At 42.8% G+C, this 20,174-nt stretch overlaps 1 protein-coding gene across 2 annotated transcripts in view; it reads left to right on the top strand.

Annotated features, from left to right (window-relative positions):
- Positions 1-20,174, top strand: part of luzp1 (leucine zipper protein 1) — a 150,108-nt gene that overhangs the window by 99,084 nt on the left and 30,850 nt on the right. The gene's annotated exons all lie outside the window — the stretch shown is intronic.

Raw genomic sequence — 20,174 nt, 5'->3', positions numbered from 1 at the left:
TGGGAGGTGTCTCAATGCACCATATCTATATACTCTGGACCACAACTTTCACCTTGCTCAATGTCCTAAGATATTGCAGAAAACATTCTGCAGTGACAAAGAACTTTGAACAAAAAGAAAGATGTGTATTTACGTGGCATCTCGCATCACCTCAAGTCTTCCCCAAAGTCTTTTATAGACAATGCAACACTGGTAAAGTTGTATATGCGTCAGCTAATTTACACACAGCCAATTTCATGTAAAATGTTATAATGACCAGATTTCTTTTTTTAAAATAACTTTGGTCGAGATAAATATTGACCAGAAAACAGGGAATAACTCCCCTCATCATTTTCTTACACCTGCCCAAGAGGGTATATGGGACCTTGGTTTAACGTCTCATCTGAAAGTTGGCACCTCCAACAGCATAGCACTGTCTCAGTCCTGCACGGGAATGTCAAGCATGATATTGAGTCTAAGTCTCTGGTTTCTGTTCCCTTTATCCCCACATCGATAGGTCAGCACTGAAAGGGGATACTGCTGATCCCCTTCCAACTCCATTTTGATTTAGCCCCTTCCGTTTTGCCCTGATTCCTCCCACCCCTTCATCGTCACTTTTGACGTTTTGCACTGCTCATAATAGGCTTTGTATGTAAATATTTGATTGACTACACGAGTGATTACTGGTGGTCGTTAATCAGGAAAAAACAGGAAAAAAGGTCACTGTGAGTTTAGTGGTGGGAAAGTCGCTTAGTTGGGTGTGATAACACATCAGAGTATGAAAAAGAAGAAAAAACATTTCCCCACCTGATGTGGAGGGGTGTGCTCAAGTCAGAGGACCTCCACATGGACCTACTGCTGGGCCTGGATAAAGTGGCCAAATAGAGGGCCGTGAAGGGTATCGTCATTCCAAAGGCCTGCCCCTCCTGCCTGGCTATGATTGTGCCCAGGTGTCCATAGAGACTGAGCACACAGTGTCGACTAATCCTGGAGGCATTGAAAACAGGCAGGCACCATAGCAGCTAGACTGCAACATTTCCTTTCTCAATTCAATTTTGTTTTAGCCCATAGAAACATAGAAGATGGGAGGAGGAGGAGGCCATTCAGCCCTTCAAGCCTGCTGCACCATTCATCATGGTCATGGCTGATTGTCCAACTCATTAACCTAATCCTGCTTTTCCCCCAAAACCTTTGATCCCATTCACCCCAGGTGCTATATCGAGCTACCCCTTGACTACACGTCATGTTTGGTATCAACTACTTCCTGTGGTAATGAATTCCACAGGCTCACCACCCTTTGGGTGAAGAAATGTCTCCTCAGCTACGTTTCGTAAAATTTCTTTTGATGTTGCTGAGCTGCCCCTGTTGACCAGTGCTTATAAATCATCACCTGTTGAATTTGCCAAATGGGTGATTTGGTGGTGGGTAGTCAAAAAAATTAAAATAGCTAAAAATTAACAATTTCAGTTCTCATGTGGCACCATGGAAGTGTCCTTACCTCTGAGCCAGGAGGCATGGGTTCAAGTCCCACAGTGTGTCATAACATCTCTGAGCAGGTTGATTAGAAAATATTTAAAAGAACATTTCTTTTCTTAAGTTTTCTCCCATATGCTGCTACCCTCCTGCACTTCCTGGATTCATTTGGGTCAAGATTTCACCATAATATCTTTGTCATAATGCCATGACGCTGCTACATCCTCTGTCCACATTCCTACAGGAGATAGAGGTCATGGGTTTGAAAGGATGAAGGAGCTTTGGCAAGTCTTTCCTCACAAGCTCGCTTTTTAGTGGGGATCACTGTGTTGCGATCTGGAAAAGTCTGCTTCCATTTCCTCCCCCTCTCCAATTCTGCTCACCATGAAATTAAACCTGCAACTCAGGGCTCCGGGCCAGAGTATTCTGACCATAAACTTCGAACAGATCAATCCAATCAGATTAACCTGTTGGACTTTCGTGGATCTGGATGAGTTTGGAATGAGGGGCATGGATAGGGTGAATAGCCAACATCTTTTCCCTAGGGTATGGGAGTCTACAACTAGAGGTATAGGTCTAAGCTGAGTGTGGAAGAGTTTAAAAGGGACCTAAGGGGCAACTTTTTCACGCAGAGGGTGGTGCGTGTATGGAATGAGCTGCCAGAAGAAGTGGTGGAGGCTGGTACAACTACAACATTTAAAAGGCATCTGGATAGGTATATGAATAGGAAGGGTTTAGAGATATATGGCCCAAATTCTGGAAAATGGGACTAGGTTCATGTTGGATATCTGGTCAGCATTAACTAGTTGAACTAAAGGGTCTGTTTCCATGCTGTACATCTCTATGAGACATTATTACTTCATTGACAGGTCCATTTGTAGATTAATATTTCAGAGATTGAACCATTGGAATACTGAGTGTGCTTCACTCAGATTTCCAATTATGAATGAAGAGCAAATTCTGGAACTCTCTCAATTTAGTTGAGTACTAAAACTGCTGAAGTCATTGCAACATAAGCTGGGCTGACCCTCCAGAGGACTGGATTCAATACTAATTGTGTAAAAGTGAACATTATCTTCCATTTAAGTATTGCATACTGACAATGTGGGATTCCTACCACATGACTATTACAAGTTTAGATTAGATTAGATTAGATTAGATTACTTACAGTGTGGAAACAGGCCCTTCGGCCCAACAAGTCCACACCGACCCGCTGAAGCGCAACCCACCCATACCCCTACATTTACCCCTTACCTAACACTACGGGCAATTTAGCATGGCCAATCCACCTGACCCGCACATCTTTGTGACTGTGGGAGGAAACCGGAGCACCCGGAGGAAACCCACGCAGACACGGGGAGAATGTGCAAACTCCACACAGTCAGTCGCCTGAGTCGGGAATTGAACCCGGGTCTCTGGCGCTGTGAGGCAGCAGTGCTAACCACTGCGCCACCGTGCCGCCCATAAAGTTATAATTATGCATATGGAACATTTCTATAAATCACGGTGTACATGTCACCCCAGCACATAAGATGACCCCATTTGTCTGACCTCACAAGTCATCTTTTTGCATATACTCAGCGCCTAAGTCATCCTCCTTCATAGCCACAATAAGTTACACCCACTTCTCCCCACTTCTCTGCCAGCCCACTGTTTGTGTCCTATTGGCTATTCTACCATGATGTTCTGCTGAATATCTGGAAGCTGATCAACTGTAGAGGCTTCAGATTCAGGTTCTGTCCTTTTCTTATCCAGTAGCCTCACACTCTTGGACCAAATCAGAGACACTGAGGTCAGCTGTTTGATTCAATATAGATCAACTACTGTATCATTTACAAGGTTGGGTGACACAGCGGCTCAGTGGTGCTAACCTCACAGTACCAGGGTCCTGGGTTCGATTCCAACCTCAGGCGACTGTCTGTGTGGAGTGTGCATTTTCTCCCCGTGTCTGAATGGGTTTCCTCCGGGTGCTGCAGTTTCCTCCCATGTGCAGATTAGGTGAATAGATTATGATAAATTGCCCATAGTGTTCAGGGATGTGTAGGTTACGTGTGGTTAGTCAGGGGTAAATGTAAAGTAATATGGCAGGGGAATGGGTCTGGGTGGGTTACTCTTCAAAGGGTCTGTGTGGACTTGTTGGTCCAAAGGGCCTGTTTCTATGCTGTAGGGATTCTATAAAGATTTGCTCCTTGCTCCCTGAAATCGGGGTCAAATGCAAGTCAGAAGCCTCTCTTGTGTGGGGCACAGACCCCGCGCTGTGACTTACCTGAAATTGACCAATTGATAGCGAGAGGATGGATCTGGCATCCAGTTAAGGAGAGCTATCAAAGCAGGAGATGCAAGGCCAGACAGCTACACTGTTACCACAGGGAACCTAGAGGGCAGTCTGGAAAATTCCAGTCAGCTTCCAATGCTGGGGTCTACCAGGCACTTAACCAGCAAAACTGATGAAACTGTTGCAACCTGTCCCTTCCTGAATCTCGCCGCTGTGAAAATGGCCTGATACCGCCATGGTGCTTTCAACCCTACTCACTCAGCATTGGTAAACCAACCTACCCATAGGCCCTTGTGCCTGTCCCTATCGGGGCCTAACCAATTGAAGTCTGTCTTGGAATCTTGTGTGGCATTTTCAGAAAGTATCCATCATGAACTATTCTTGCCCCCAGCTGAGGATGCCCACCTTTCAGCCAAGGAAGAGCTATTTCCAACATCCTTTCTTGGAGTAAGCAGATTTTCACAGGGGGGCTGGGCGAGAGCTCTCTCATGACTACCTCTTGTCCACTACATGGACAGAATTCAGCCAAAGAACAACAAAATGAGTCACTCCTTGGTCTTCATCACCAGACTCAGAAACAATGAATATTTTTCTGAATAGATATTGTTCAGGAGACATTTTGAGCAGGTTAGCTCCTTTTACCTCAACAAGAACTTATTCTGCATTGCATTCTCTCACATTATATGCTTTTTTCAACATTCTTCCCTGGAAAATGTTAAATTGGAATGGTAATATTCTTAACTATGATCCAGCAACCTTGTCTGATCACTCAGCTGGTTAGAGCAGTAAATTCCACTCCAGAGGAATCCTGCACCAACTTTCGATAAAGATGGTAAACAAAGGTCCCGCCAAATATAAAGGATCCCAGGGCACTATTTTGAACAGAGCAATGTGTCTCTAAAGTCAGGTTATCCGGTGATTGTTCACAGAAGCTTGCTGTGTGCAAATTGGCTCCCCATTTTTCTATGTTGCAATGGCAACCATACTTCTAAATTACGTACTTAGTTGTGAAGTGTTTTGGAACAGCCCAAAGTCACAAAAGGCATGAAACAACTGAGTCTCTTTTCCCCCTATTTGCAGTTGCTAGACCTAACCCAGTCTTGGAGACCATGATGAGTCAACTGAGTTACATTGGTGTTGTGTCACTGCTTTTCCCTCATGAGACTAAGACTAACTTGCCATGATTGAATGGTGAAGCAGACTCAATGGGCTGAATGGCCTGATTTCTGCTCCTGTGTCTTATGTTCTTGTGGTATGTGGCCATTGGTTGGTGCATTGATCTTGGCTATGAATTCCACCTTCAATAAGTCATACACATAGGAGTATGGTTAACATAGAAAAGCACCACAAGGTGTATTGTGAGACACAGAGCCATAAATCTATGATCTGCATTCAAGACGTGACATACAATAGATTACCCAGTGGTCCTATGACATATGAACATGTGAGTTAGGAGCATGAGTGGACCCTTTGGCCATTTTGTTCAACTGCGTACAGTTAATGATGGAATCAAAGGATTAATCAAGCTGATTGGGAGCAGTTCAGCCCACCATTTTGCAAAGGCACTGAAGAGTCTTCAGGACAAAATGATCAAATAAAAAGATGATTAGAATGAACCAAACCGAATACCTTAAGGATTGGCAATAACCATTGTCGTGACAAAATTAAATTGGTACAATATTTAAATAGTAACAGTTTATATCAAATGGGGAGATGATATAATTGCAAAACATTAGATCTTAAATGTAAAGTTAATATATTTTGCAAATGAGAAAATTTTATTGGGATTAATGCATTATTTTATTAATGTTCATTTTTAAGAGTGAGTAGAACATAAAAATCACAGTTGCTTTCAGAGGGTTCCTGTGCCAACAGTGATACTCTTTTAGTATCTTCTTTAGTCTTCCGTGGGATGTAGACTTTGCTGGCAAGTCAGGCATTTGTTGTTCAACCCTAATTGCCCTTGAACTGAACGGACTATTTGGCAATTTAGGTATCTGGTGTCACACAAAGACCAAACTGGCTAAGGAAGGAAAATTTTCCTTCCCTCAGTGAACCAGATGGGTTTTTACATAAATTGACAATGTTTTGCAATAGATTGACCTTTATTTTAATTTCATCAATTGAATTCTAACTTTGCCATTGTGGGATTTCAACCCATGTCCTCAGAACATCAGCCTCTGTCTTGAGATGACAATACCTCAATTCCACTGCTGCCCCCTAACATCATGGCTATTGAAATTGGGCTATTTGACCCCCCCCCCATTAAATACAAAAACCGAAACGAATCAGCCAAGACTTGCATTTTTCACACAGACCATGTCATCTTGACAGTGTCAGACTGTGTGCAAATATGTGTTGCATTACTATCAATGTGTGTGCTTTGAACTGAAAAATTAATGATGGTAATAATGCCCTGCTAATCCAGCACGTGTTATTCATGGTCAAATTTGATGGAGCACTGTATTAATCATGATATAATCCATATGTTGATATTTTGGAACTAATATTACTTAAGAAAAACAGTCATTATTTGCATCAACTGTCATGTTTTCAGTGTCTGGAGGATGGTAAGGCTGGTTCTGCCAATCTATATCAGCAAGAGAGACACAAGAAACCTTTTGTCAGCTGTACAGAAATGTGGTTCCTTTTAACTAAACACAAGATGGATTTGGCATCATTCTGTGGGATACTGCAGCTCAGTAGGAGATCTGTAGGATTGGTGTATTCAATCTTATCAGCTACTCAGGTGATAGAACTGTTGCCTCAGCAACCAAAGATAAAGGAGTCTGGGCAGCCCAAAATCTAGGTTGGCTGTCAGGTGCAGTATTGGTGCAATGCAGGGCAATCTGAAAATTCTGTCGTGCAAACCAGTTGCTAAATGAAGGTCCTTTCCACTGTCTGGGCTGGTCCAGGTGAACCTTTAGAATCCAGCAGCATGAATCAACAAGTTCTCCAGCATTCTGGCCAACATTCCAACACGCTGTCTGCATTTTTTTAAATAAAAAAAAACTATAGCTGCTGTAATCTACCTGAGAACAGTGATTGAGATCTGCTGCATGTGAAGCCATTGGAATAGTTCCAAGGGAAGTGACAAGTCATGAAGGAAATACAACTTATTTTTGTATGCGAATAACACAGCAAAATCGAAGTAACTCCATTTGTCTGCATTAAGCAACAGATTATATTCCTTTGATTGATGATATGGCACAGTTTTCAAGGTCAGAGACTATTCTCATGAAGGAAGCAGGTAGCTGCATTCTCATTTATCACAATAGTCAGCAAGGTTTTATGATGAGTTAATCAAAGTTTCCGAGTTACTTAAGCAGAATTAAATGCTGGTTTGAACTATTGTCCACTGGGGCAAGAAGGCTATGGTGATTCTTTCCCAAGGTTATTTTTGTTCAGCCCTTGGGATGTGGGCTGGGTAGCCTGATAAAGGCTCAAAATTTTACCTTGAACTCTAGGCTGTTTCTCATCTTTCATCCCTTCTCTCATGAAGGCAGAGGTTAGTCCTAGCTCCATTTCCTCAAGACACTGGTGTCAAAACCCAGTGACCAGCGCAAAATGTGTGCTCTTCATTCATACATCCAATCTTTGTTTGCTGGAAAGCTAATTAAATAGTAAAGGAGAGAATAAATGTGCATCACAGATAAAAACACTGGTGTCCTCTTGTGACATTTACAGAAGGACACGGGTGGGGAGTATTGCGTTCGGTTAATCAAATTTCAGATAAGCGAATGTTGGATAACATAGTTTAGCCAAGCTTCAGGACCTTGTGATCTTACCGGATAATCTGATGTTCAGATAATCAAATGCCAGATAATCCAGGTTCCACTGTACACTGTTCTATCCTTTTCATAGAAACCCTACAGTACAGATCGAGGTCATTTGGCCTATTGAGTCTGCACTGACCTATCAAAGAGTATCCCACCCACATCCTTGCATTTACCATGGCTAACCTACCTAACCTGCACATCCCTGGACTGTGGGAGGAAAACAGAACACTTAGAGGAAACCCACACAGGCACAGGGAGAATGTGCAAACTCAACACAAGCAGCCATCCATGGCTGGAATCAAACCTGGGTCCCTGGCGCTGTGAGGCAACAATGCTAACCACATGCCGTCCAAACAGGGAGTGAGCAGCTATAGGAACTTTGTTTGATTTTTCTTGTGTCCAGTGGATGGATGGATGACGTCACATATTGTTGTATTCCAACTGAGATCGCACAGTGCAAATATAACATTTGCCTGGTTTTTGTCATGTAATATCATAGGCCATGCTCACACTAAACCATTGGGGAAGCCAATGGAAATCACTATCAGCGGTAAATGTACACAATGCAAAACATGCAGCTGGTTTGTCAATGCTAAGATGTAAATAATATGCAAAAGTGTCTCCATCTTTGGGCAGCTCCTCATGCATAAGTAATTTCTCACATTAGATTTACACTATACCAGTACAGATTTTATCTCTCAACCCTGCAGACTTCCTGCCTCTATTCCTGATGACGGGCTTTTGCCCGAAATGTTGATTTTTCTACTCCTTGGATGCTGCCTGACCTGCTGTGCTTTTCCAGCACCACTCTAATTCAGACTCGGGTTTCCAACATTTGCAGTCCTCGTTTTTACCTAATTCAGACTATACCAGTACAGTCAATCTGATGTATTCTCACCTTACATCAACATAGAAATTCAAGTTCAAATGTAGTCCTTGAACTTATTTTTTGTTTCTCTTGATTCTTGTTGAAAGTACAGAAATTTCAACACAACCATTGTACGCTACTGTACATGGAGACATTTAAATGGCCTCACATGAATTCCTGGTGATGGTTGTGGAATTCCCAGTACAATCTTGTCTTCCGCAAGAAGAAGTGTTGAATCATTGATTACTACAATGCAATGCCCTTGCTGCTCCTGTATTCCTAATCCTATCAGGTCTGTTCAGGTCACAACTGAGCTAAAGGCTCTGCTACAAATCCTTGAATCTGAACCATTCCCCTTCCTGATAAGAAAGTGTCTGGAAATGGAGATGAGTGCAGCTCCAGTGAAAATTTTTTGCACCAGCATTTGGTGCGTAACCCCAGCTTCAGACACGTGTGCATTGTCTTCAGCCGTTGTTGTGGAATTGCATTTGTTGAACCTGTTGCAGTTTGGCTTAAACTGAGGCATAATGTTGGATCTCAGCTTTTACCACCCCCGCCCCCCCACCCATCTTAAATAAGTGAAAACAATATTAGTTAATTTGTTATATTTTGAATATGAATTTGAGACCACAAATCATCTATTCTTGGCCGTAAATACAACTTTTAAATGCCAAGTCATAAAACAAAAACCCTTCTGCTGTTGATGTTTTCCTGAAATAGGCTATGGGACGGTTTAAGCAGAAACATATGCTTTTCCCCAAAGGTTGTAAAACTCATGGATGTTGCAATGGAAGTCTTTAAATTATTGGAAATGCATAATAATATCAACAGCAAGTCTAAGAGTGTCATATTTAGACAGTCTTGCGTATTGAAACTGTTGCATGCATTAAGAATGCAAGAACTACATATTGTTACATTAAGTTAAAATTTGTTGATATCAATCAACCTTTTAACTTGAGCCCATGAACTCTGCAGGATCAGGACAATTTTATCACTGGAATTCTAAAGTTAATAGTGCAGGTGTAAACAATTGGCTTATTTTGCTGCAACATTGCTCTCAATTAACATTATATCTACATATAAGGATTAATGCCAGTAATATGATTTGTCAGGCTTGACAGCCCATGGGGTCATGAGCTGTTATTGGTCCCCAGTGAGCTTCTGGATATTGTCCTTCTAGACTTCCACCATAGAGGATGAAGCCAACAGTATATGCAGCCAAGAACAGAATGGGATTTGGCATGAAATGCAATTGACTTTTTAACTGCAAACAGCTCCTTTCTGTGAACCCAGGCCAGTTGCAGTGACAGTGAAAATAACATCCATTTTTAGATTAGATTAGATTCCCTACAGTGTGGAAACAGGCCCTTCGGCCCAACAAGTCCACACCGACCCTCCGGAGAGTAACCCACCCAGACCCATTTCCCTCTGACTAATGCACCTAACACAATGGGCAATTTACCATGGCCTATTCACCTGACCTGCACACCTTTGGAAGTTGAGGTAAAGATTGCAGCCCTATCATTGTTTGCTATATTGTGCTACCACCTCGCAACTCACTCATCCGTTGCTTCTGCTTTTGGTGTGATCATGATGACATTTCCAAATTAATTATCGGATGGCGAGGGTCTCAATGCAATTTCTTCCTTATTTCTTTTTTCTTCTTTTTTTCTAATCACTGCTAAACCGTACCAGTAAGGATGAGCAGATGAGTTGTTCTTCTGCAGATACTTTGGAAAATGTCAGGAAAAAAAAATTACCTTGGTTTCACTCATCCAAGAAATGGCTTGTTTAAAGGTAATCACTAGGTGAGGCATTGCAGGCAAGAATTCGATCTCTTCTGCTCAGATAATATCATTGCTGTACCAGAAGGTTTCACACTCAAGAATTCCTGGTGTGCACTTTTTAAAAAATTCACCTATAAAGTCATAGAGTCATGGAGACGTAAACCACAGAAACAGACACTTGGATCCAACTTGTCCATGCCGACCAGATATCCTAATCCAATCTAGGCTCATATCCCTCCAAACTCTTCCTATTCACATACCCATCCAGATGCCTTTTAAATATTGTAATTGTACCAGCCTCCACCACTTCCTCTGGCAGCTCATTCCATGCATGCACCACCCTTTTTGCGAAAATGTTGCCTCTTAGGTCCTTTTAAATCTCTCCCCTCTCACCCTAACCCTATGCCCTCTAGTTCTGGACTCCCCCACCCCAGGGAAAAGACCTTGTCTATTTACCCTATCCATGCCCCTCATGATTTTATAAACCTCCATAAGGTCACCCCTAAGCCTCCGACACTCCAGGGAAAACAACCCCAGCCTATTTGGCACCTCTATCTAGTGGTAAAGTTTAAACTTGGCATCTGTGTATTTGGAAATGCAAATGGAACAAACTGTTTGAAAGGGCCAGAATGGTAACAAGTCTACTAAGATTTGACTTGCATCTTAACTCCCAGGTTGGTCTGGGGTAGCCGGGTTCTTGCAGTTTCCAAGCATCTGACAAAAATAAACCCTTTTGCTCATTAGAAGGCAAAGCAGAATGATGGCAAATTATATTTGTGAATTTGTTTCAGTACATTCTGTGCCGTCTGGGTCTGCCAATCAGTAGCACTTGCTTCCAACAGACAAGACTCCAGCTTCAATCCCTATATCCATGGCATGAGGGTTAAAATCGAGGCTAGCACACCGGAATGGTAATCAGAGAGTGCAGCACAGTTTGAGATACCATCTCTCACATGAGACGTTAAACTGAGACCCCATCTGCCTCCCTGAGTGAATGTAACAGATCCCTGGCAGCTCAAGAAGAGCAGGTCAGTTCTGCCCAGTGCCTTGACCAATATTTATCTCTCAATTGGCATCGCAAAAAGTGCTCATCAGGCCATTATCACATTGCTGTTTGTGGACTAAATTTAATAAATTGTAGCTAGATTTGATGATGACACAAAAGTAGGTAAGAAAGCAAGTTGTCAAAAAAGTCATAGAATTGACAAAAGCAATTAGATAGGTTAAGGGAATAGGCATAGAAAGTGACAGCTGCAGCATGATGTAGGAAAAGGTGAACTTATCCACTTTGGCAAGAACAGAATGTTAACACATTATTTCAGCAGACAAACAGAGAGAGAGAGAGACTGCAGAATTCAAAGGGATCTGGATGTCCTGAACCATAATAAGGTAACATGAATGACAATAAGGTAGAATGCAGGTAACAGCAAGCAATTTGCAAGGCAAGTGGAATGCAACATTTAGTGCATGTACAAAAGTAGGGACAAACTACAGGGCTTAGTGAGACTGCATCTGGAATACTGTGCAGTCAGCTTTCTTAAAAAAGCTACAAGAAGCTGTTCAGAAAAGGTTCACCAATTGATTCCCAGCATGACAGGGTTTATCTAATGAGGAAAGGTTGAGCAGATTGAGCCCATGTCCATTGGAATTTAGAAGAATTTGTGGTGATCTTATTGAAAGATGCATGATTCTGAAGAGGCTTGATGAGGTAGATGCTGAAAGAATCTCATGGGAAGGACTGGAAATAGGGACCCTGTTTAAAGAAAAGACATCACTCATTTAAAGACTGAAATGAGGGAAAAGGTGTTTTCTTAGAAGGCCATGAATCTGTGGAATTCTGTTCCCTGACATTCAGTGGAGGCTGTGTTATTGAATATATTCAAGTCTGGGAGATTGATCAGCAAGAGAGTTCAGGGTCATTGAGGACAAAGTGGAGTTAAGGCCACAATCATACTAGCCATCAGTGATGGAGCAGGTTCAAGGGGCCAATTGACCTACACATGCTCCTATTTGATGTGTTTTTGATCTTGTATTTGCCATTGTTCCCGATATTACAACAGTGACACTTCTGAGACATCGGTGGTGGTGGAGAGTGCAAAACAGGTGCAAGTCTTTTTTGGGGGGCTCTTTAGAAGAGGCTACAGTGCAGTCTCAATTCTAACATTCCAGGTTATCGACTGATTAAAGTGAATTTGTGCATTTTATTTGGCTGTTGATCAGTTACTAATGTACAAGACTGATCAGTTCAGCTGGAACGCTGCTTGGATCACTTGAACATATTTCAAATTATAAAATGAGCCTAAAACAAGTAAAGGCCAAAGTGGAATGGGCTCTGGAAATTTCTGGCTGCCAAGAAATCTTCCCTGTGAACTTGTGCCAGTTGTAGACATGGTGGAAATGCTATCCATAGTTTGTGAAAATTACATAAGAATTTGATCCTAGTTGGCATTCCTCAACTGCCAGACTCATCTTGACACACATAAATCCATGGTTACTTGTACTCCATTGTCATTTCCCTGGAGATTCCTAAACGCTGTTGTATTCCTACAGCAACGTCTTGACCAGTCAGAGTCTAGCTGCCTGCTCCGAAGTCAGTAAGACATCATCTAAGATTGGCAATTAACAGTCCCTGCTTCATCTCAATGCCAATCATGGTCCAATCAATCAACACCGTTTTCATACTCTGCATTAATTGATATTCCTTTTCCATATTTGGCTTGTTGTACCCCAATCCCGATGGGTGCAGGACAAAAAGCTTCAACTTTGTGTCTGGTATTAGCAAGGTTTAGGTTCTGTGCAACCAAGCAATTACTATTCCACTCTTACTTGGCTTCTTGATTTATCAGATGATAAAAGATTTGGAAGACCACTGAGGAAAGATGGGGTAGTGGAGCTAGTTGAGTTTCACTGAAAGAGAGCTAGTATTCCTGATGAAAGGCTCCTGCCCGAAACGACAATTTTCCTGCTCTCCTCGGATGCTTCCTGACCAGCTGTACATTTCCAGCACCACTCTAATCATGACAGAAAGCTAGTATGCACAAGGGAAGGCAGAACGGCCTCCTTCCAGCTGCAGCAATTTTGTGATCCAGTGAGCTTCAATATCTGACATCAAGCATAGTTCTGTCAAGTTTTTGACAGCTTCCTTCAGTCGCAAATCGTCAACAATCTCTCTGATCTTCTAGCGTTTGGAGGGAACATTCTGAATAAATATTATCTACAAGAAATAGTGCCTGATACCAGTTGAAGCAATATGACCCCAGTTGAAGTGGAAACCATCCATTTAATGATGGATAACTGACTCAGAGCAGGAAGCCCAAATCTAACCCCCTACCAACTCTCATGCTGTCCAGTCCACCAACACCTTTGAGTTTAAAACTGGCATTCTTGTTTTCAACTCCCTGTCTCTCCAACAACCCGATGAGATCTCTGCAGTCCTTCAACTCTGGCTTCCTGCTTGCCCCAGATTTCAATCAAGAGAAAGTGAGGACTGCAGATGCTGGAGATCAGAGTTGAGAGTGGGGTGCTGGAAAAACACAGCCGGTTTGGCAGCAATGTCGATTCTTCTGCTCCTTGGATGCTGCCTGACCTGCTGTGCTTTTCCAGCGCCCCATTCTCAACCCTGATTTCAATCACTCCACTATTGTCAGCCATGTCTTCAGCTGCTTGGGTCCTACACTCTGAATTTCCTGTCTAAAGCTTGTGACTTCTTTCTCTTTCTCACCTTATAAACTTGTGGCTACCTGTACCTATAATATGGTGTTAAAACGTGTGGCGCTGGGAAAAGCAGAGCAGGTCAGGCAGCTTCGGAGGAACAGGAGAGTCGACATTTCAGGCATAAACCCTTCATCATGAACCATCAATTCTCCTGCTGCTTGGTTGCTGTTTGACCTGCTCTGCTTTTTATCAGAGCCACACTTTTCAAATCTGACTCTCCAGCATCTGCAGTCCTCACTTTCTCCCTGTGCCTATAATCATCCCTTGTGTGGCTCATTATCAAATTTTGATAACGCTTCAATGAAGCAGCTTTGGAACTCTTGCAATGCTAAAGTTGCTACAAAAGTGCAGACTGGTGTTGATTCATGGTCAGGGGAATGGGGACCAAGCTGAACCTTTCCTCAAGTTCACCTCAACTCTCAAGAAACTTGTTCTTTCAGAAACCTCTCACGCTGGAACCCGTCTGGCTGTGTTTGATATTTCAAACAGCTCTGAGCTGATGGACAGAACTATTGCTTCCACCTCCACAGCCCTGACGGTCTTCCATTTAATTGGAGCCCAACCTGCATATTTGAGATAGTTTACTGTGGCTTGGAGTGAGGATTCTTCTTGGCTGAACTTTAAAATTGCAGTCACCCCAGCTCAAGGCAGGTCCAATTGTGGTTGGGTCCCCACTCTATTTTAACCACCTCAGAAATGAGATGGAGGCACAGTGTTAGAAGCTAAAATTGAGCCCTCTACTTCAAACGTTGAGGCATGAAATCCCTGGGAGTTTTATCAACATTTGGCAAAGTTTCCCCATCTTCAGTCCCTATTGTTAACCCTCCAGTTTGGCTTCCTCAGTCGTGGCTTGTTCTAAACGTGACTTCTTCCCCACTCTCATCATTAGATGGCTTTAGGTCTCAATACAGTTGAAACAAAATGAAGTGAAAAAGACACTGGCATGAACATTTTCTGATGAAACCTGTTTGAGGTGGTATCTGTTTTGTTTTTTGTTGTTGATGGTTTGCCAAAGAGTTAAATGTGTGGAGATGTGGGGGGCAGCAAATTTTGTAATGGGAAGAGGGTGGGGGGGAAGGATTAAGTCAGACAGAAGGGTAGCAGGGGCAGCGCAATGCTCCTTCCTACCTCCACCCTTATCCCATTTGTGGAAGGAAAGGTGACAGACCATCTCCCTATCCTGTTACCAATTCAGGCCTCCCCCCACCCTTAAATCATCGATAGGTGCCCTGCAGGTATTAACCCTTCACTCTCCATGGGGTGAGTGCTGTGTGGAAACCCAAAAGATGCCCTGTACAGGATGGTCTCAAGTTACAATGCAAGTGTACTCCAAGGTATGAGAGTGTGGTGCTAGAAAAGCACATCCTGATGAAGGGCTTATGCCCGAAACGTCAATTCTCCTGCTCCTCGGATGCTGCCTGACCTGCTGTGCTTTTCCAACACCACACTCTCGACAGCTGGATAGAACAAACAACCTGAAAATTTGTCCTTAAAATAGCAGGACGTCTGTGAGGCTGAGGCAGCTCACCCAAATTGAGACCCATTTTAAAGCCTCTCTGTTGGAAAACATCGAATTTCATGCTCAAAAGTTAGCTGTTAAGCAAATCCACACTGACTGACTCTGAGCCTCCATTCCCGCTCATCACCAATGAGTGAATGATCATTCTACTCCACGACAATAAATTCCAATCCTGGCTTTCCTCCAATATCCCCATTACTTCCCATCCAGCCAGTCCTGATGAAACGTGGGTCTGTCAGGTTTGGGGAGGGAGTGTTCAAAATGTCCTTTTTAAAGCTTGCATGGGGTTTGTGAGGGGTTTCCACCAGGGTGACCTCTTCAGCAAGGTTACCGGGCGACAGTTATAGGGGGGGGGGTTCCCTCCCTAACTCCAGAAGGGGTTGAGTAGGGGAATGATTTTATCATCTATGTGTCAGTTCAAAATTGAATCATTTTCATGAAAATCGTGGCATTTCCTGGATTACCCAATGCCTTTAGTTGAGCGTCTATCCATCTCCTCCAGGTCAGACCCATTTGGTCCCATTTGCCTTGATGGTTAGTCCCAGATCAACGTAGCAAGCATTTTGCTGATCAACTTAATTGACTCTGGGTATTAAACTCTGAACCTCGTAAGCACTCAGTATAAGGTGGTGAAACAATCCAAGGGTCAGGTTGAGACTGGGTATCGGGGAGGTAGAGGGTAGTATTCCCATATATGTCGAGATAGTAGAGGTTGTATGTTTGGACAGTTAATTATTGAGGGCCAGTGCTGTATAAGGGAGGAACAGAGTCATAGAGTCATACAGGAAACAGGTGCTTCCATCCAACTTGCCTATTCCAACCAGGTCTCCTAAACTGAATCAGTCCCACTTACCTGTGTTTGGCCCATATCCCTCTAAACATTTCCTGTTCATGTACCTGTCCGAATGTCTTTTAAATGTTGTAACTGTACCTGCATTTACCACTTCCTCAGGCAGTTCATTCCACATATGAACCACTCTCTGTGTGAAAAGGTTGCCTCCCAGGTCCTTTTTCAGTCTTTCCCCTAAGCCCCTCATAATTTTATAAACCTCTATAAGGTCACCCCTTAATCTGCTTCGCTCCAGGTAAAAAAAAGTCCCAGCCTCTCCTCAAAACTCAAACTCTCCAGTCCTGGTAATGTCCTCATAAATCTTACCTGCACCCTTTCCAATTTAATAACATCCTTCCAATAGCAGGGCGACCGCAATTGTATTCCAAAAGTAGCCCTACCAATGTCCTCAGCAGCTACAATGTGATGTCCCAACTCTAATACTCAGCGCTCTATCCAATTAAGGCAAGTACACCAAACGCCTTCTTCACCGCCCTGTCTACCTGAAACTCACTTTCATGGAACTATGTACCTGAACTTATACTAATAACATAAATGAGAAATAATAAAAGCAAATTCAATAACAAGAATATTTATAGCGTGTCGCTGCCTGGCAAGTCCCTGTGGATATAGCAAGATTGGGCTTGGGCACCAGTAAGTGACAATTTGGAAACATTACAAACAGCAGATTTATGGGAACTGCATTTTGTCCCATGTTGATAATATGAGGGTTGTGGATCTTCAAACGGCATAAATTACAGAGCTGAGAGCTGTGGCCTTAGCCAGGGAAATGAACCATTTAATGTTTAAATAATTTAAGTACCAGCCATTATATAGTTGCGTTTTCAGCAATAAATGATTAGATCATCATCATTCACACTGGCGTGGAAATTCATTGAAGACTAGTAAGGACAGGTTTCTCTCCCGGTGTCACAGGGGGACTGGGTCTCTTGGGCTTAAATGTGAACTTTGATGAGAAGTGTGGCAGCAATCTATTTGTTTTCTCAGTTTCGAATCTGACTTTTTGAAAGATATTCAGCGAGTGATATTCTGGGTGTGCCCGAGGAGATGGCCTTGTATTGGAAAGGTGTGGCCCTGAATTCTGCGGGAAAGACTGATTAGCAAAGCAAAGTACCACATACAGAGCCATAAAACGCTAGCTGCCTGCGTCTGCAATTCATGACCACTCAACTCAGCAGCTCAGAAGAAGTGGATAACCTGTTACAAAGCACAAAGTGATCAATGAGATAGCAAAGGAGTCAAGCTCAGCAAGGCATTGGATCCTCAGGTAGCATATCTTAAAAAGTGTACTGCCTGTCTCAGGGCTCACCAGATTAGCAGGAAGCCACGGAATGATCAGATTCTGCACTATAGATTGTAAATATTAGCTATGAATTCCTGCTGGCTTCTGTTCAGTAGCTACTGCAGGGAATGGTGAATGAGCAGTGGGCAGGGCAACACCAAATTGCTCTTGAGTTTAAAGATGTTCTTTTAAATTTATTTGCACTGGGGCTAAAAGCAAGTCTGTGGCTTTTCATCATGGCCCCAGCACTCAGCATCAAAACCCTTTTTAATGTTCTCCCTCTGGCAAACAGCTTTATGGTTGAGACGGACACACAGCAATTGTTACAATGATCCTCATAGCCTTGTCTTACAATGCTTTAAAAACAATGGGATGTATTTTTCAGAAGGCAACATCAGCTACACTTTAACAAAATATGCCCCTAGCTTAGCTTAACTTTGTCTATCTTGGTTTATTTCTGTTGGATTTAAGTGTTCATGTGAAGTAAGCTACTGCAAAATATATACTAACCCAGAAAACTTTACAAATGACACAGATTTAGTCATTATCACATCTATTTATTAATGGTGATTTGTGTGGTTTGTTTTTACAGTTAAGAGCATAAACCCAGTTAGGTATCAGATCCAGTGCTGCTTCCTCAGAAGTGTTAAAAGATGCTTTACTGAGTGATTCAGTGAACAGGAACCCCACCCTTTGGCGGTAGGTCATGAGCCCAGTTTAATGGGATAGTAATTGTCCCCCAGCAAATTGGAAGCTGGCTTAAGTGAAATAGGTTTCTAAACAATTCCCTGTAGACGAGAAAGTGCCCACCAGTTGAGAGCAAGCAGTCAAACTTCCCAACGGATTCACAGCTACAAGGATGGCTCCTCCAGGAAGTTGGAAGCATCGGCCAGACACTGTTGAGGAACTGGATTGAGGCACAATGTTACAGTGGAGTGAAAGGATTTTAAATGTACATCAGACTGCTCAATTAAGCTGCAAAAAAGGAGATAGATATTTGAAAGATATGTTGTTGATGTATTGCTCGTGCATTCGTCAGTACACAAGCAAGAATGCCAAATTTTAAACCACCACAACAATTTATATTACAAGAGACAATAGGTGCTGATTGATTGGTAATTCAACTCTGACTGGATCCCCTATTTCCCAACATTTTCTCCATAGAAATGCCTCAGTCAATCATAAATAATTGCTACAATTGCTTGAAATTTGGCATTCTTGTGTTTGTCCTGATGAATGCAATGCAATGTGTTTCTTTGTTCAGCAAGATTCAAATTAGAAATCCTTTATTGGTCAGAGCATTGAATATAGGGAGTTGGGAGGCCATGGTATGGCTGTACAGGACATTGGTTAGGCCACTTTCGGAATACTGTGTGCAATTCTAGTCTCCCTCCTATAGGAAGGATGCTGTGAAACTTGAAAGAGTTCAGAAACGATTTACAAGGATGATGCCAGGATTGGAGGATTTGAGCTATACGGAGAGGTTGAACAGGCTGGGGCTGTTTTCTCTACAGCATCAGAGGCTGAGGGGTGACCTTATAGAGGTTTATAAAATTATGAGGGGCATGGATAGGGTAAACAGACAAGGTCTTTTCCCTGGAGTGGGGGAGTCCAGAACTAGAGGGCTAAGATTTAGGGTGAGAGGGGAAAGATTTAAAAGGGACCTAAAGGGCAACCTTTTTACACAGAAGGTGTTGTGTGTATGGAATTAGCTGTCAAAGGAAGTAGTGGAGGCTGGGACAAGTACAACATTTAAAAGGCATCTGGATGGGTACATGAATAACAAGGGTTTAGTGGGACATGGGCCAAGTGCTGGCAAATAGGACCAGATTAATTTAGGTTATCTGGTTGGCATGGATGAGTTTGACCGAAAGGTCTGTTTCCATTCTGTACATCTTTTCATAGAATCCCTACAGTGTGGAAACAGGCCCTTTGGCCCAACAAGTCCACACCAACTGCCGAAGAGTAACCCACTCAGACTCATTCCCTTACCTATTATCATCCATTTATGTTCTGATTAATGCACCTAACCTACACATTCTGAAAACTATGGGCAATTTAGCATGGCCAATTCACCTGACCTGCACATCTTTGGATTGTGGGAGGAAACCAGAGCACCTGGAGGAAACCCACACAGACACGGGGAGAATGTGCAAACTCTACACAGACAGTCGTCCAAGATTAGAATTGAACCAGGGTCCCTGGCACTATGAGGCAGCAGTGCTAATCACTAAGCCACCATGCAGCCCCATCTCTGTGACTCTATATCACTATTTGAGGTTCTGAATCGCATCAGTTGTCCTCAGTACCCCAGAGCCATGAAGAGGAAGATGTGCCAGAGTTACTATTCTCAAACTTACTGTCAAATGCTTATTTGAGAGTCAATAATTGATATCAGAATGTATGCGCATTAATGCTAGGAAGGGACCAGTTGACATTCAGCTGTGATGCCCTCTGTTCCAGAAGCACCCAGGAATTGGGACAATTCTGTCAAGAAGATACTGGAGGGCTGCATCAGCCATGGTGCAGATAGTCATGCCTTTACTTTTGAGTCAGAGGGCTATGCGTTCAACTTCTGAGATTTAACTGCAAAACCCAGCCCGACACTCGCAGGTTGCAATGTTGGAGATACCGTCTTTTAGTTGGAA

The sequence above is a fragment of the Chiloscyllium plagiosum genome, unplaced genomic scaffold (assembly GCF_037043375.1).
Source record: "Chiloscyllium plagiosum isolate Xiang-an unplaced genomic scaffold, Cpla_swu_hap1 HiC_scaffold_30, whole genome shotgun sequence".
Lineage (NCBI taxonomy): Eukaryota > Metazoa > Chordata > Chondrichthyes > Orectolobiformes > Hemiscylliidae > Chiloscyllium > Chiloscyllium plagiosum.
This window is presented reverse-complemented; position numbering and strand designations above follow the sequence as displayed.